Genomic DNA, 17030 nt, shown 5'->3' with positions numbered 1-17030 from the left:
GTCACCAGGCTGTCCGATCAGGACTCAGCACCAGGCTCTCTCCTCTCGTGGCTCTGCAGCCTGCGGCTCTGGGTCTGTGTCCCTGCTGGGGAATGGGGTTCTCTTCCTTACCGAGTCCTTTGTTGAGGCATCTGTAGCTCTGAAGGCAAAGCCTAATGGGTACCCGACCCCGTTTCTCTCTTGGTCCCCGACAGCGCTGTGGTGCGTCACCACCTTCCCCATCAACGCTGAGCGGTTCAGTATTTCAGGAACCTCGGAGCAGCAGTTTCCATTCTTACACATTTCACCGAGTGAGAGCTTAGTGCCATGGGCCGTCGGTTTCTCTGGCCACGCCCCTGGTCATCCCACCCCAGGGACACTGCCATCGTCCCACCCTCTGGTGGCGCTGTACCATGTCCCTGATCAGAGGGGAAAGCCACTCTGGGTGGAGTCTGTCCACTCTCACCACCACTGATCCTCAGTTCTGCAGGCCAGGTTTGTTTCTGTTTTCCAGGTGCTGGGGATTGAACCTAGGGTCTTCAGACTGAGCTACGTGGCCAGCTTTTTTTTTTTTTTTTTCTATTTGAGACAGGATCTTACTAAGTTGCTAAGTTGTCTGGCTGGGCTTGAACTTGCAATCCTCCTGCCTCAGCCTCCCAGAGGATGACAAGCATGCCCTGGGCCTGGTTCCTTACCAGTCCTCACATTCGTGGTGCCCCACTTTCTGGATCCATTTAAAGAATCTTTCCAGATGCCTCTCGTGAGTCAGAGTGGGAACACGTGAGTGCTCCCTGAAGCCTGAATCCCTCCAGCCTGCTGCAGAGGCTGCTTCTCCTCCTGTGACCCCAATCTTTGCAGCTCGAGGTGTCCCCAGGACCTTTCTGGGCCTTTCTAACAAGCTCTAGGCTGAGGCTGAGGCCCAGTGTGGCCACGGCACCTAGCAGCACATGGCCCTGGCCACCAGCTTCACCTGGGGCTGCCTGATGGCTGCAGAGCACATCCGTGGGAGGAGGACAGGGCACAGGCCATGCTTCGTGTCAGCACAGCTGTCACCACAGGACCGAGGGGCAGCACTGGATAGTGGGCGTAGGCATGGAGCACAATTCCCCAAAGTCTAGTGTCTGGAGAGAGCCGGGGTCCAGGGCACACTGCTAGTAAGTCACGGAAGGCGCAGAGGCAGAGACCGGGAAAGTCAGGCTGTGTGCTTTGTGTGCCTGTAGCCCAGCTACTGCGACGGCCGGGAGCTGGGGGGACTGCAGTGGGCAGCCCTGTGGAGGTCTGAGTGAGCGACTGTCACCACCTGAGTGTCCCCAGCCTCTGGTCTCACCTGTGGCAGTGTCCTCTATTCCAGCGTGGGCAGAAAGCGTGCAGACTCACCCTGCATCTCTTCCTATGGGCTTTTGAGAGAGCATGGTGGCAAAGGGACACTGTGGTCCCCTTTGCCTAGGGGACCTGTCTGGGGAGCAGAGGATCCATTGCTGGGATCTGGACACAGCTGTCTCCTGTGTGCTTCCTGAGCAGCGCTGTATGCTGGTTGCAGGGCCATGGGAAGGAGGACACGAAGTCTGATGCTTCTGGGCTTGGTCCTTCTGGGGAGGGGGTAACAACCACAGAGGCCAGCGGTGAGGCCCTGCTGGTGGCTGCTCACTGGATCCCTTGTTGCAGGAGCTGGTGGGGTTTTCAGAAGACAGAGGCCCTGTAAGAGTGGACGCCAGCATACTGAAGGCCATGGAGATGCCAGGCTTGGGGGGCATCTCAGAGTGGTGGGTGCCGGCTGCTCTCGTCTACTCTCTGTCCACCCTGTGTTCCACTCGGAGGACGAGGGTGTGACAGCATGCACTGGCTACTGAGCGATGGCCTTGTTGGCTCTCTAGGTTCTGAAGGGAGCTTGGCTGTAGAGGAGCCATGGATCTGTCTGCCAACCCACTGGGGACATCTGTCCACGCCAGCTCCGGCCATCTGAGCTCAGGCTTCAGCCTGTTCTGAGCCAGATGCCTTGGAAGTGAGCTTGGGGAGAGTGCGGTGGTCCTGGAAGGACACACTGACCATGGGCTTCCCAACTGGGAAGACCAAACCGAAGGTTCTGAAGGCCGTAATGTGGGAGGGAACACCTGCAGGCAGGAGGGGCTGCTGGCAGGGTGCTCGGGGGTCTGCATAGCCCATTTCCACCAGGCCTTCCTCTGTGTTTCTGGGCTGTTGTGGAGCTTCCAGAGAACATGTGTCTTGGGGACAATTTGTACCATCTCTTGCCATCCACAAAGTGGGGTCTGGTTCTCAGGGGTCAGAAATGCCAAGCCTTCCATGGGGGACTGATGCGTGTGCCCAAGCTGCCAAGGAACCAGACCTGCTGACACCTCGATTTTGGCCCTCAGTTCCCCAGGTCAGATTTCTGACCTCTGGAACTGTAAGAGAGAAAGTTCGTGCCATGTTGAGCCCTTAGGATTGTGATAGCTTATTGCCATGGCAACAGGAAGCCCACACACTTGGTAAGGAGAGATGGGGTTCACCAGGATCCCATGTCTGCAACTGGCTAGAGCTGGTGGCAACCAGTCAGTGCTACTGACAGGGGCCACATCCTGGGGTTTTGTTTGCAGGACCCACACAGAGCAGAGTGGGGTTGGATGGGGTGCGATGGGAGCATCTCTCGGGAGGTTTCCATAGGAAGGGAATGGGCTTCTCCTCCATGCTGCTGAGTCTTGCCAGGCACTGAAGGGAAGCAGCGGGAGGGAAGGTGGGGTTACACTCAGCCTCTGCCACCTGCAGCTCTGTGCACCCCCAGCCTCAGGAGCCCCACCTGCCGGCCTGTGCTGGCTGCTTCTCCTCCCTAATGTTCCTTTCTTCTCTGCTTGCTGCTCCTTTTGGTGGTGCAGTGAATTTTGGGTTCTCATGGGAAAAGCAAAAACAATTGTTGGTGAGATTTCTGGGCAAAATAAAAGCTTAGTGAGACTCTGGGTTGATTCCCAGTAATACACACGCACACACACACACACACACACACACACACACACACGCTGTGAATTTCTAAATAGAGACTGTGGAAAAGGAAAAACGTCCAAGGAGTATCTAAAAAGGAGGAAAGGGAGAAAAGGAAAGAATTAACAATGGGACTGGGCACTTGGCTGTACGCCGGGAGGAGATGGGGTGCGAAGGGCAGGAAGCAGAGGTCCTGAGGGAGGGAGGAGCAGCTGTGACGCCTGTCCCCGAGAGGGCGTGGACGGAACTGGGTGAGACAGATGAGCAGGTGTCCTGCACACCGTCGGTCGCAAGAGAAGGGCTCTGTGTCTCCCAGGCATGGCGGTGTGATTTTTCTCTTCTGATCTTTGGTCTCCTATGAGATACTTTCCCGAAAGTGCCAGCTCATTAGGAACAAATGGCTTTGGGAATTACGCACCTTCCTTCCTGAGCTTCCTGAATAGTAATTTTGTTAATTTGCGGCACAGAGGTTCAAATTTCAAGTCCCATTTGCTTGCACAGCACAGCACAGCACAGCACAGCACAGCACAGCACAGCACAGCACAGCGTCTGGGGGGCTGTTTTGACCACTGTGTTGTACATTTCCCCCAGCTCCCAACACACAGGTGAACCCGAGGACGGGAAGGGAGCACAGAAGCTCCATGCTCGCATCTACTCCTGGAGACACAGGCTGTGCTGTCTTCACACCCAGCATTACGGGACTTGTAGGTGTTTGTCGAGAGATTCTGTGGATTATTCAGTAATCCCCCTCCCTAAAACAGTTTAGAAGTCATGCAGCGCCTGCAGAGGTTTTGCATCTTTGAGCTGAAAAATCGTCTCCCTACAGAGATGCGAGCCTGTGGAGGTGATTTCTGGGGCTGTTCCCCGCTTATCCTTCAGACCTTTAGTTTGCAGACATTTTGAAATCACTTATCAGTTGTGTTGTTCATTTTTCTTTGTTGATTTGCTAAAGTTTTGTATTTGCTGTCCGCGTATAATCATAACATTATAATAAAAGCCGATAATTTGTAGGTGATGGCAGATGGTGAAAACCAAAACCAGTGCCAAGAAAGAAACAAGTTTATAGATTACATCGCAATATTTTCATCTTCAAAATTGCTTCCTTTTTCTCTCGCAGTCTGTGTGCATGTGTGTGTGCATGCGTGCGTGTGTGTGAGTGTCTTGAAATGTGAGCCTTTGAAGTAATTGTTTTCCCAGGAAGTTCCTATAATGCCAACTCTCCATGACAACTGTTGAAAACACACTAAGATGTTGTCTAAAAAAAAAAAATCAAAGCAACAGCAATAATAAAATTACTGGAAGCTGGGCAGAGAGCCGCTAAGACAGTGACAAGGCCCCTGAGTACCCGCTCAGTCATTTCTCAGCTCCCGTCCTGCTGGAAATTGTCATTGTCTTGCCTGTCTTTGATGAGAATGCTCTCTGGGGCCTCGTGACTCTCTGCTCTGAGTTTCTGGGAAAGCAGGCATTGTTTCTAGTTTCCCTTGGGCATGGGGAAGGCGGAACATTCCCTCCCCGCCCCCAGTCATGTTGCCAGACTCCCTTGCGTGAGGGTTTGGAGCTGCTGGCATCCACGTGATAAACGGTCACGTGGCTCTGTAGGTCACTGGAAATTCTGGGAAATCACCCCTGGTTGGCTGAAAGGTGGGCGCCATCACTGCCCTGAGAAGTGAGCCTGTGGGAGTGGTGGGGTCTCCACCTCGGGGCTCTGGGATTCAGGTGGGCCGACTGGGAAGACTCACAGCTGGGGATGTGGGGCCATCTCTCTGGCCTGCAGGGGGTCAAGTGCCCCTTCTGAGGCCTGGCCTCGTGAGTATGGCCCTATCCACAAGTGGGACCTCATGAAGCTGACACTGCTTGCTCTGACTGTCCACCCCTGGAGGTGGACAGCAGCGCTCCTTCCAAGGGGGAGATGACACCTCCTGAGAACACAGCCCTGCCCGTGGGACCAGGCTGCAGGGACTTCGCCTGCCCTGGCCTTGCATCCCACTTTCACCTGCCCTGGCCTTGCATCCCACTCGGAAGCCTGGGCACCTGAAGACGGGGCGGAGAGAGTTGTTCCCTGTCTTCCTCCACTGCGTGAGGTCTTTTCCTGTGGTGTGAACACATAATGCCCCCTTCCACCGACCTTGAGCGCCACAAAACAGCCCTGTGTTCCATGTCCTGCCGTGATTTCCTGAGTCCCAAGGCTCTTGAGAGAAATCCTCCTGTTTAGTGGTATCATTTTTTTAAAAACTGTGATCCACAGGTCGTTAAGGATCTGAGCCTGTCGAGCCCCATGCTGCAGGGAGGTTACACTTTGGTAGTGTACGCCAATCTGAGGCTTTGCCCAGGGTCTGCTGCAGGAAGCGCGTGCGCCTTCTTGGGCGGCTTCCTCCTGCCAAAGGCCAGAGTGGAGGAGGTTTCATGGGCAGCCTTGAGGCCCACAACCATTGTCTCAAAGGCAGGTAGAGGAAGGCTTGTGGGCAGCCCTGAAACCCACAATGGCTGCTCACTTGACGCCTTCCATCCCTTTAGCTCTCTGACTCTGAGAGCAGTCTTCCCTGTCCGGGGCTCCCCAGGATAGGAGGACAAGCACTTTCTCATTGATGAGGCTGCTGCAGGACCCCGAGATTGGCAAGCTTTTATCGTAAAGAGCTGTACAGCAGGTAATTTAGACTCTAGGGTGATCTGAGCAATTTCTCAGCTCTGCCATTAAAGCCTGAGGTTAGCTGCAGACTAAGTATAAAGAAACAGATGGGGTCGTGTTTCAATAAAACTTTATTTACAAAAACAGGCAGCAGGCCAGATTTGGCCTTCGGGCCTCAGGTTGCTAATTCTCAGTTCAGCAAAGAGCTGGCTGGCCGGCTGTGGCGGGGAGGGACTGTGTAGCTGCCAGCGGAGTTGAGTCTCCTGAACTGGGTGGGCTGCATCTGAGGGGTGGAGGCTCAGGGCTGGGGTCTCCACCTGCAGACGGTGGTGTCAGCTCCCACCTGAGGTTGCCCCCACTGCCCTGTGGACTTCAGACTGGCAGGGCCACAGGATCACGTGCCAGGGTCTCCTCAGAATCACTCCAAGCTTTACACGCATGCATATCATTTTAACATACATTTGGTATATAAATTTAATATATTTCTAAAATCACGTATTTATGAGGTGACTGGGGATCTTCCTCTTTGCTCCACTCACGCACCCCTTGTTCTTGACACTTTCTGCAGTAGCTTTGGAATCTTCTTTCTAGAGTGTCTTTAGTGGCTGCTTCAGTGTCCTGAATGGATTTCAAATGTTGACCCTTCGTGGTAATTTTGACTTGAAGAAGGAGCCAGAGGTCACACGGCATTGCCTGGTGGGTAAGGTGGATGAGAACACAGTGTCACGCTTTGAGGAGCCTGCTGTCTGTTGGGTGGCACTTGGGAGTATATATCTCTTTTTATCACATCTCATAGACATTCTGGAAAGAGGACTCCAGAACTGCTTCAGAAAGCATGAATGAAGGGCTGTATGTTCTAAGCAAGAATGGATACAGTGGGACCTCGGTTCATAAACTTAATTCATTCCATGATTCGGGAAAAGATGGCCATCTATGTGAGAAAGATGGCCACCGTCACCTTTGTCACCTGATGTGGAGTTTGCAAATGGAAACAAAATTCTGCCAAACACTTCTGTTTGTGAGCCAAATTGTTTCCATGCAAAAGGGTCCAGGAAGCGAGATACTGCTGCATTTTGAGGGGGATTAGTAGCAATGTGTCTTCTGTTGCAATAAATATTTTTAGCATTAAACATTCACTGTGTATGTTGATAACCCCTGATTGTGTGTGTGTGTGTGTGTGTGTGTGTGTGTGTGTGTGTGTGTGTGTATGAGAATCTGCATCACAGGTTCTGCTTTGCTGGGAAAACAGGCTGATGCCAATGGTAAGGATAATGCTAAGGTCTAATTGTGATGCTGTGAATTTCACTGATAAAGGGAAGGAGCAGTGATGTTTTTCCTGTGAAACAGAAAAAACCACTGGTCTTGAAGAGAGAGGGTGGATCTGCTCTCGGTTCTCCTGCCTCCACCTGACCCGGGGGATGTGGAGACTCAGTGGACCTGTACACTTGGGAAGAGTGTTCATTCCTGGCCCCCAGCGCTGTCTGGACAGCCTTGGTGGAGGTGTTCAGTCATCACTCTCAGCTGTGAATCAAGGCTCTCAAAGACTTCGTGGCCACTTGCCTATGTCCCCGTTGGCAGGCGAAGTCACACCTTGTCACCCATACTGGCGGTTCGGGGAAAGTCAGCTTTGGGGCCCAGGCATTAGTCACCCTTGCTAATGAGCAAGCCATGGAGTCGTGATGACAGAGCTGCTCTGGGGAGGTGACTTCATGGGCACAGAAGAAAGTGGTGAGCCTGGTGCAGGCCTCACTGCACTGACCGGCTGGCTCTCAGCTGATGCGCCAGGCAGGGCAGTCGGGGCTTCTGTTCATCTGCCTTCTGATGATAGATTTGCCTCTTCTGGGCATTTTACATGCAGCGCCACTGTCTCTCATGGTCGTGCAAACTCAGGACAGGTCTTGCTTCCCACCCTGGCTGTTTGCTTTATGCTTAGACAGTGTGCACTGATCGCTAGTTGCACATTACTCCTTCTCCCTCTCCCCCACTCCCACCCTACCCCAGAGCTCCTAGTCAGACCCCCCCTCCAGGAACATGTGGCCCCATCACCCTGGCACAAATCCGGGGCGGGCGTGAGTTGCCCAGTTAGGGCAGTGCTGAACTCAGGCACAGCACATCTGCTTCCTAGAGGGCTGCCCTTGCAGGGAGACACCCCGACTTGTGTGAAGTTCCCTTGTCCAGAGGTCATCTGACTTTGGGTCCAGGAGACTATGTCTTTCTGCTCAGTGTTGCAGGGCACTAATCTACAATGGGGTGCCTTGCAGGGGGCCTGTTAAAAGCCTCAGGCAAACGTGCTGTGCCTACTGTGCAGATTTTGAAAACACTGTCTTGAAAACAATCAGCCAGGGGCTGCACGGCAGGGGTGACAGGCAAGGGAGTGAAGCTCTGTCCGTATTTACAGCTCATTCCTATCACCAGCCTCACGTGATTCTCCTGAGCGTGAACTTTGCATCCTGCTGTAAACTGCACATTGGGGGGTCTGGGTTGAGGGTTCTTTTGAGTCATCCCCTAACACTCCCACCCATGGCTGGTGAAAACTATCTTCCGTGAAACTTGTCTCTGGTGCCAAATGATTGGGGGCACTGCTCTGGAGGAGCATTCTGGAACTTCTCCTGGAGTCGTCACCTCCTCTGTTAAGGACGGGGAGTGGAACAAAAGCATGAAGGCACTGCTGTTACGATGTCCTTGCTCAGCATCCTTAGAGAACCTTCTGGAGGAAGGGGACCCCTAGCCAGAGCCCAGACGAGGCTCTGTGAGCAGTGCAGGAGTGCGGACAGCTCTGGGCCCAGCATGAGCACCAGCAGCTGCTTCCTGGCTCTCCCGCCCCATGCATAGCACCCAGGCTGGGCCTCCCTGTGAGTCCTAGGAGCTGCCAAGTCCCCCACCCCACAACATTTCAAAGTTCCCTCTGTGAGCACGATAAAACTCAGAACAATGATTTCTGTTCTGTGCTCGGGGTGAGCTCCAGATTTGCTGGTTGGCCGGGCCCAGCTTGTTACCGACCCGTACCCACAAAGCTAAATACCAGGCTGTTCTTCCAAATACACTTGTCCCCATCCTGTCCTGATGCTCACTCTAGAACGAAGACTCTCCGCTCAAGTACCTGGCACTAGGTACAGTGCCAGGCTGGGAGCAAACATCGGTAATCTCTACAACCAACAGGGAATTAAAAGACAGCTTTTATTATCCAGAGGTTTGAGGAAATTATCAAGGAAAGCAGTGGGTTTATCTTGTTAATAGGTGTTCTTGTTTTTCGATTGTTTCTGTTGTCTGTCTTTCATAAATAAGGAAGAAAAAGTCTAATAAAAAACTGGGGGTGTTTTGGCAGCCCATGTACTAAAATAGGAACAATACCAAGAAGATTAGCATGGCCCCTGCACAAGGATGAAAAAGCTTAGGATGTTGTGATTGAAAATATTGAAAGTGTTAATATGACCTTTTTTCTAATTGGTGTAAAGAGGTAGCATAATGTGGGAGAAAGATCATGTTTGGACTGAATATTTTTATCATCACAAATTCATTTATTGAAATCTTGAATGGGTTTTGTGTTTAGAGGTGTGTGAGGGGGCACTGTTAGCTTCTGCCACTGTGGCAAAATGCCTGACAAAGGCAGCTTAAAGGAGGAAGGTTTTCTTTGGCAAATGGCTTTGGGTGTCTCAGTCCACAGTCAGCAGGCTGCATTGCTTAGAGGTGAGGCACAGGCATCACGGTGGAAGGAATGGCAGAGAAATCTGCTCACCTCATGGCTGGTTGGAAGGAGACAGAGATGGAAAGAGCCAGAAAAGAAGAGGAAGGGTGCACGTCCCCAAGAGCATGCTTCCATGACCCAGGCCCTTCATCTCAGTCCCATCTCTTAAGTTTCTGTTGCCCCCCAGTAATGCCATCAAACACTAAATCCATCAATGCATTGATCCATAGGTGAGGCTCCCAGTCACCATCCAAACACCTCACCTCTTAACACAGGCACCTTATTGTAGTCGGGATTTGCAAGGGAAAAGATTTAATACCGGACACATAATTTATAGGATTCTTTTATAACATTCACCCAGAGTCAAATACCAAAGAACACAGGAAATCTGTCGTCACATTAGAGATCCCAAGAATCCAGCTGAGGGCCCGGAGCCCATGACTATGTCTCAGGCAAGTCTGTTTCATGGATCTACCCTGGGAGGGCCCAAAGGTCAGTGGTGGAAGCTAGAAAGTCTGCACCAGAGGGATGAAGGAGCTGTGCCAACAGGCTGAGGGTATGCACTGAAGCCAGGAAGTGATGCTCCAGGTAAGGACCAGAGCTCCCCCAAAGTACCACAGCCTCCTCAGCGAGAGCGAGGACCCGAGCTCCTCCAATGATGAGAACAACTGAGTTCCTGTCAGGAAAGCCAGCGTGACAAGCTTCTCCAGGAGAATCAACAGCACCCTCTTCCCCTCCAATCCTCCTTTTAAGCTGCTGGCAGCCATCCTCAGGCGGGCCTTCCACACCCAGCACCATGCTGACTCCGTTCAGCTGAGTGTTACGAGTGGACCATTAGTAAATCCACCACATGCCTCTTGGGAGATCTTTTAGATCCACACCTCTAAGCAGGTAATTAAGGTTACATGAAAATATGGACATAGGTCCCTAATCAACCTGTAGTGTCTGCGTATGAAGGGTACCATTGTGAATAACCTTCACAATAGCCAAGATATGGAAAAAATTTAAGTGTCCATTGATGGACAAATGGATAAGGAAACTGTGGTGCATATCTCTATTGGGATATCATCCATCAAAAAAGATTTTATTGTTTGCCACAGCATGGATGAACCTGGGGATCACTATGCTGAGTAGCATAAACCAGACAGAGAAAGAATAATATGCTTTACTTATATGTGCAATATTTTTAAAAACCAAAACATGTAGAAATGGAGAACAAAACAGTAATTGTCAGGAAGAAGAAGAAATGGAGAAAGGGAGGTCAGGAGGCACGAAGCTTGGATGGGAAGGAAAACAGACAGACTAGGACTCCCACATGGGAACCGTGGGTGACACCTTGGTCCTGCATGCAGTGTCAGGCTCAGTAAGTGGATCTTAGGTGTTCTTGGGATAAAAGCAACAAAACACAATAGGTAACTCTATGAAATGATGGCCACATTCATTTCCCTTTTGGACTGAATATTTTTATCATCACAAATTCATTTATTGAATTTACTGAATGTTATAGTAAATATTTTAATATCTATGTGTATTCCATGAAATTATGTCGTATATGTTAAAGAGACATTATAGAATTTATTTATTTATTATTTCAATGGGATTTATTTAAGGAGAGAATGAGAGGTGTCAGGGCTGTGTCTCTTTTTCCCTGTGGGACCAAAGAGTGGTCATAGGAGGACACAGCAAGAAGGTGGCCGTCGGTGAGCCAGGTGCATAGCTGCCATCGACACCAGCCGTACTGGTACCTTCTTCATGCACTTCCGTAAAATCTCTTTATTTAAATCTCTTGTTTTGTAGATATTTTGTCATAGCAGCCCAAATGGACTAAGGCACAGCAATAGGTCTGGATCATGTAAAATGAGGTTGAACGCTGTCCACTCCCAGAGTGATCTTGAACAAGTCTTTGCATCTTTCCGAGCTAGATAAATCACTAAGGATTCCTGTACTTTGCTGACAGTGTGTCCTATAGGGCTAAGGAGACCTTCAGCAGGGTCTCATTCAGCCGTAGGACATCGCCCAGGACAGACTTCTTCCTTCCCAGCCAAGTCTTTCCCAGGCCTTGAATTTTGAAACACTGACTATTTGGTCACTTGGAGGACACGCGTCACTGGGACTGATGGGAAAGAGAATCCTTTTTTGAATTCAGTGCATTTCTTATATCGACTCTGTTCACTGAAAGGCACGGGCAAGAGCCCTCTTGGGTGGAAACCAGTTCCCTGTCCTGAGAGGCCGTGCAGACAGTGGGTCCTTGCTGAGTCAGACTGCCCATGGTGGCTCTGCACACCTGGAAGCCCACAACAGAATCAGGCTGCTCCCTCCTGCATCCATCCAAGAGAAATGCAGTTTTGCTCCTAGGGGAGATGCTTCTAAAAGCACTGGAGTGTTTGCTTACACGTGGCGTGCACCTCTGTCCTTGACCCACACAACCTGGATTCTCGATCCGGTGGCCCCTGCCCACCCAGCAGGAGGTGACAACAAATGAGCAAAATGTCATCCTCCCTTACAGCTGCTTTCCATGGTTCCCATCACCGCCTCCATCATCTCCACGCCAGCATTAACTTGTGACAAGAGGGCAAACCCTGCTGTGAATTCTGCACATGAAGGACCCATGCTGCGGCCCCTTGGAGTTACCCTGAACCCCATCCCACCCCCGTCCAAGGAAAAATGATCTTGCAGAACTGGCCACAGGTGGCGAAAAGGTTGGGGACTGCTGACTAGATAGGGAACAGTGAGGTGAATGCTAGCAGAGGCGTCGAGAACATGGAGACAGAATCACCTGGTGGCCTGCAGCTTTGGTGAGGCCGGGGCGATGTGGGGGTGTGGAAAATCTCGCCCAGACTTGACTTCATTGGTGACAAGTCTTGGAGCTGTTTCTGCAAGGTAGGAACAATTGTCACTTGACATTCTAAGGAATGCTGGCTTGAGCTCTCTCCAGCCTGAGTTTCCATGTGTTTGGAGAGGGGTCCACGCATGGGGCTGTATTCCATCATGCACTCAACAGAAGTTGAATTCATGGAAAGATTCCTGAAATTCCTTGGTGATTTTGATCTTTTGGATTCCAAAGGGTACAAAATGTGAAGCTGGAGAGTTACTATTACTCTTTTATCCTACAGATTAAATAGTGCGGATATTTGATCCATCATAAATTTTGCACATCCTGATAAACCTGCTTTGAAGTTAATGATAAATCCCATTCCTTCTTCCTTTCCTTCTTCAGGGGCACCGTGCCTGCTCTAGATTTTGTCTGTCCTCCTTTAGTGGTGGCGCCTTTTGTTGAATGCTGAGAAAGACAGGCTCGGCTACATTCCTGAGGGGCTGGATCCATCAGCCCTTGGTGTCCTGACCCAGTGCCCTTGAGGATTCCAAGTTCACCATGTCATGTCCATATCCACAGGCTTCCCAGCTCCCTCTGCAGGCTGACACATTTCAGAGGGGTTAAACTCGGTGTGGAACAGGTGGTCAGCAGGAAAATAGTCCAAGGGAAGAGAAACGGTCACCAGCCCCTGACCGGAACTGCCCACCCGTTGAAAATGCTTCTGTGTTGGGTGGATGGCAGACGGCCTGGCCTATACCATGTCTGAAATTCTGGTATTGAAGCTCATTCTGTGAAAATACCAGGATGAGAGGTGCCCAGCTCCATAGGAAGTGACAGAGACCCGCTCAAAGATCCACAGCAGAAAACTAGCTCAGGAAGGAAGTTTTTGGAAGACTAGATTCTTTCTGGAATTGAGACTTAACGCAAAAAAAGACAATCTTGGATGTCAGAATCCCTGAAAAATCAAAGTACTTGAAGTCTAAGATCTCAAATATTAATTCTGGGAAAAAAATCTTTAAAAGTTATTTAACTTAACATTCAAAAAAGGAATTGATTTTAGAAACCTAGAAACAGGATTACAGCTCCTGGGCCACTTTGCACAATAAAACAGGCGATATTAGCACACATATCTTTCCAGCATCATCACTCAGCTGTGCTAATGACAGTCATGTGGACATAAGGGCTGTACGCAGATGAATCACGCTCATAAAGAAATAGGTCAAGAAGTGAAATGTAGAGATGTATGTCACTGTGGTTGGCCACCCAGATTTGTCACTGGGCACCTGTGATACCATGAGGGACACCTAAGTCTTTCCACAAGATTGATCAAAACCACCATGGCTCACCAACACACAACAGTCACCCAGAGGGGGATCTTGAGAAATTTTATGTCACGCAAATGCAGATGTATGAGAGGGATGTCTTTGTGTATATTGAGGAAGTTTCAACTTCTTTACGCACAGGCACAATGCTCACACGCAAAGCCAGCTTTCGTGGAATCAGATTTGCAAAGCTGTACGTCAGGCGAAGACAGCTCCCTAAGAGTGGTCACGTCATCCATGCCTCTGGGATTGGTAATGGTGCAATAATGAGCTACTTAGAGTAGTGGATTGTAAAAAATAAGCAGGCAATTTAAACACAGTGGGGAAAAAAACTTCAAAAAATATCCTCCCCAATAAAGCAAAATCAAAAACCAACACTGACACATATTAGAAATATGGGAAAGTGTACTGTGGGGTAGATCATGGGCGACTCTGCGAAGGCAGTGGGACTGGCTGCTTTTCATACATGTTAACTGAGTTTGCAAGTCTTGCATCTTGATGGATGGGTGCTGTTTTTCTTTTGGGGCTAAGCTCTCCTTACAAAAATTTTCAAATTCATTTCTACATGGTGTTGCTCTTTTGGGTTTGAAGGTTTTGGGAATTGGGCTTTCAAGATTTCAACTTTCAGGATTTTAAGTTTTGAGTTTTTGAATTCAGGATTTTAGGCTCTGGGGATTGGAACCTTTGGGATTTCAATACTTGGGATTCTGGTGTTCAGGATTGTGTCTTTTGGAGCCATCAGGGGCACTGATTCCTTCTTACTACAAAAAGAGATTTGAAAAAAGCTCATAACCTAATTAACAGGTGTCAGGATTCTTCTCAAGGAGGAAAGCACCATGGGTTTTGGAAAACACCTTGAGAGATTTTGTAGTAGTAAAGGCTGAAGGAAACTATGTATGGCAGGGGCTCCCACAACATGTGGGGTGACTGCTTTTCCAAAGACAAGAAGAGGAGGATGAGGCAGGAGGCAGAGGGGAGAAGAGATGCCAGGAGAGAGAGGAAGCCAGGCCTGGCTGGTAGAGACTGCAGGGCGGGAGCGGAGGGAGCTGTGCAGAACAGCCTGCCTCTGCTTCTCCTCCAAAGCTCTCATCTCCCTCTGGCCACTGGACGTCAGCATAGCTGGCCCCCTGGATGGATGCTTGGTATGGCTCAGTTTAGTGCCAAAGGTTTGCATGCTTGTCCACGTGCACGCATGTGCTGACGTTTATGTGCTCATACATGCGTGTCTGCAAATGCACACATGTCTACATGCATATGAATATTCTTGTGCATGCTGGTGGCTGTGAGAGCAGGGGTCTCTGTGTCCAGTGCCTGCATATGTAGGTGTGTACATGTGTTTGTGTGCACTTGTATATTTTTGTATAAGACAGAGGAAGGGGCTTCCACTTCCAGTGGAATCTACATAGGTTGGGAAGAGACATACTGTAGCAGGTTTCCCAGGGCTGGGACCTTGAGACTGGAACCCCAGGAACTATGGGACATATCTTGTACCAGGGCAGCCTCTGCAGACGTGGGAGTTTGGCTTACTTCACTCTGGTCTGTGGGTGGGGAGAACCTAACCCACATCCAGCTGGGACTTCAGCAGCGGGCTTCCTCACAGTGGTTCTGCATTTACCTCAGCTGGATTTAAGCAGCTCGGCCGACACCAAGACCCTCAGGCAGAGACTGGGCTCCCCAGATGCCCCAGAGGTTAATGGCTTCCGGGAGCACCTGCTGGTGGAAGACCGGCTAGTGACCCTGAGAGCTTTCCTTGTATAGAGCGTGGCACTCCGTGTTCCCCAGCAGAGCTGGCCTGATGAATTGCTCCTCCTGTCTCAACACTTCCTTGAGGGTTTCTGCTGAGTTATAAATGAGATCTTACCCAATCAGCGTGATGGGGGGGGGCGAAGCATGCAGAGTGTGCCCCTGATCCTGGCAAACAGCGTGCGCTGGGTGTCGGACTGTGAACGCGTTCCAGATACCGATCTGCTGACACCCATGCCTACCGCGTTTGCACCACAAATTAGTTTTTCTTGGAACCTATGCAGCTAATGTCCCCCAGCTGGTGGCGCTCAGATAGGGAGAGCCTATCAGGTGAATAGGACAAAGAGTTCTTCCCAGGCAGTCTGAATGGAATGGGCTACTAAAAGCATGCTCTTTGGTGCCATCAGCCACTGAAATCTTGAATGTACCTGCTAGAGGGCTTGCCAGGAAGGCAGAACCTATTATGTATGATGCATGTAATACACCAATTCAAAAAACTACCGTGAAAGGTTAGATTTCACGAATATATTGTACTAAACCATTGCAATGAATCCCCCTCAAAAATCCTCCCCTCTCCTTCCCACATATCCATCCCGTCCTTCCTGCCTCTTTCTGAAGCAGCTCTGGAATCCTCTTTCCTGGGGGTCTTCAGTTGTCCTCCTGTGGCTGCTTTGCCATCCTGAATGGACTGAAGACATTTACATTCGTTGTCCTTTTGACTTTGTGAAGAGGCGGGAGCCGCACAGTGTTAGATCCAGCGAGGCGGGTGAGGACACAGAGTCACAGTTTTGTGAGCTGCCTTCCCATGGGCTGGCATTCAGCAGCAGCAGTCACTATATTGTTGATCATGTCTCATAAAGGCCCTCAGGAAAGAGGATCCCAGAACTGCTTTAGAAAGTGGCCAGAATCACGAGACAGAGTATTTGGAGGGGGATTCACGGCAATGTGTCTTTTACTGCACTACATTCAAAGACATGTAAACACTCACTATATATTTTGATCATACCTCATAGTATTACATAAATATGATCCTTAGATAAAGAGATTTACATTGGAAATTGGCTCATAGGGACACAGAGCTGGAGCAGTCTTAAGTTTGAGCAGCTGGCGAGGGAATCCAGGAGGGCCCATGGTGCAGCCCCAGTTCTCGTGTGAAGCAGCAGAAGGCAGCCAGTCCAGCTTGCAGACAAGCGGAGACGGGTTCCTCCTTATCTTGGGGATCAGTCGTTCAGTTTGGTTCTAGTGACAGCCATGAGGCCTGCAGCTGCCAGGGTGATTTCCTCTCTGAAGCCTACCAGTTCAAACGCTGACTCTATCCAAAAACAACCTCACAAACATACTGCTAATAATGCTTAACTAAATATTTGGGTTTCCTATGGCCCAGGCAGGCTGATACACCAAATTTACCATCATACCTGGAGAGCAGGCCCCAGTGGCCCGTGGTGGTTCTCTGGTTGGGGCAGCTGTTGAGGAAATACCTGGCTTTTATGAGCCAGCTACTGCATTGTTTGGCTTGTAATTTGAAAACACTGCTTGATCCACTGGACTCCAGCTGGCCTTGTGAAAGGCTAAGGTGTAACTTGTATAGAAGAAAATGTGGGGTGGTATCTCTGGCCTCAGGCATGGAAGAGGACTAGTGCACAAAACTCATGTTGGTAAAAAAGTTGATGGTGTTGTTTGTATGGACTCTCAGAGTAAAATTAGAGGAAGAAGATAGATTTGGAGAGATTGTCAGGTTGCAGGAAGATATGCCCATAACTGACACTAATGAAGAGAATCTGAGAATCACCCACAGTGCGATAGAGAAAGGAGGGATTTAGTGGGGAAAACAGGTGAGGGACATACACAGGTAACTAACAGGAGCAGCAGGTGCCAAAGATACCCCAG

General features: G+C 50.1%; 1 non-coding gene across 1 annotated transcript; it reads left to right on the top strand.

The window, feature by feature from the left end:
- Nucleotides 1-8889: 8889 nt before the first annotated feature.
- On the top strand, nt 8890-8994 carry LOC111755243 (U6 spliceosomal RNA). The gene has a single exon (XR_002789818.1). It is a non-coding gene; the product is annotated as a U6 spliceosomal RNA (small nuclear RNA).
- Nucleotides 8995-17030: the final 8036 nt, after the last annotated feature.

The sequence above is a fragment of the Cavia porcellus genome, unplaced genomic scaffold (genome assembly GCF_034190915.1).
Source record: "Cavia porcellus strain 051 isolate PalLab524CR breed Dunkin Hartley unplaced genomic scaffold, mCavPor4.1 scaffold_15, whole genome shotgun sequence".
NCBI classification, from domain to species: Eukaryota; Metazoa; Chordata; class Mammalia; order Rodentia; family Caviidae; genus Cavia; species Cavia porcellus.
Note: the sequence above shows the minus strand (reverse complement) of the source record. Positions and strands in the feature narration are given on the sequence as shown.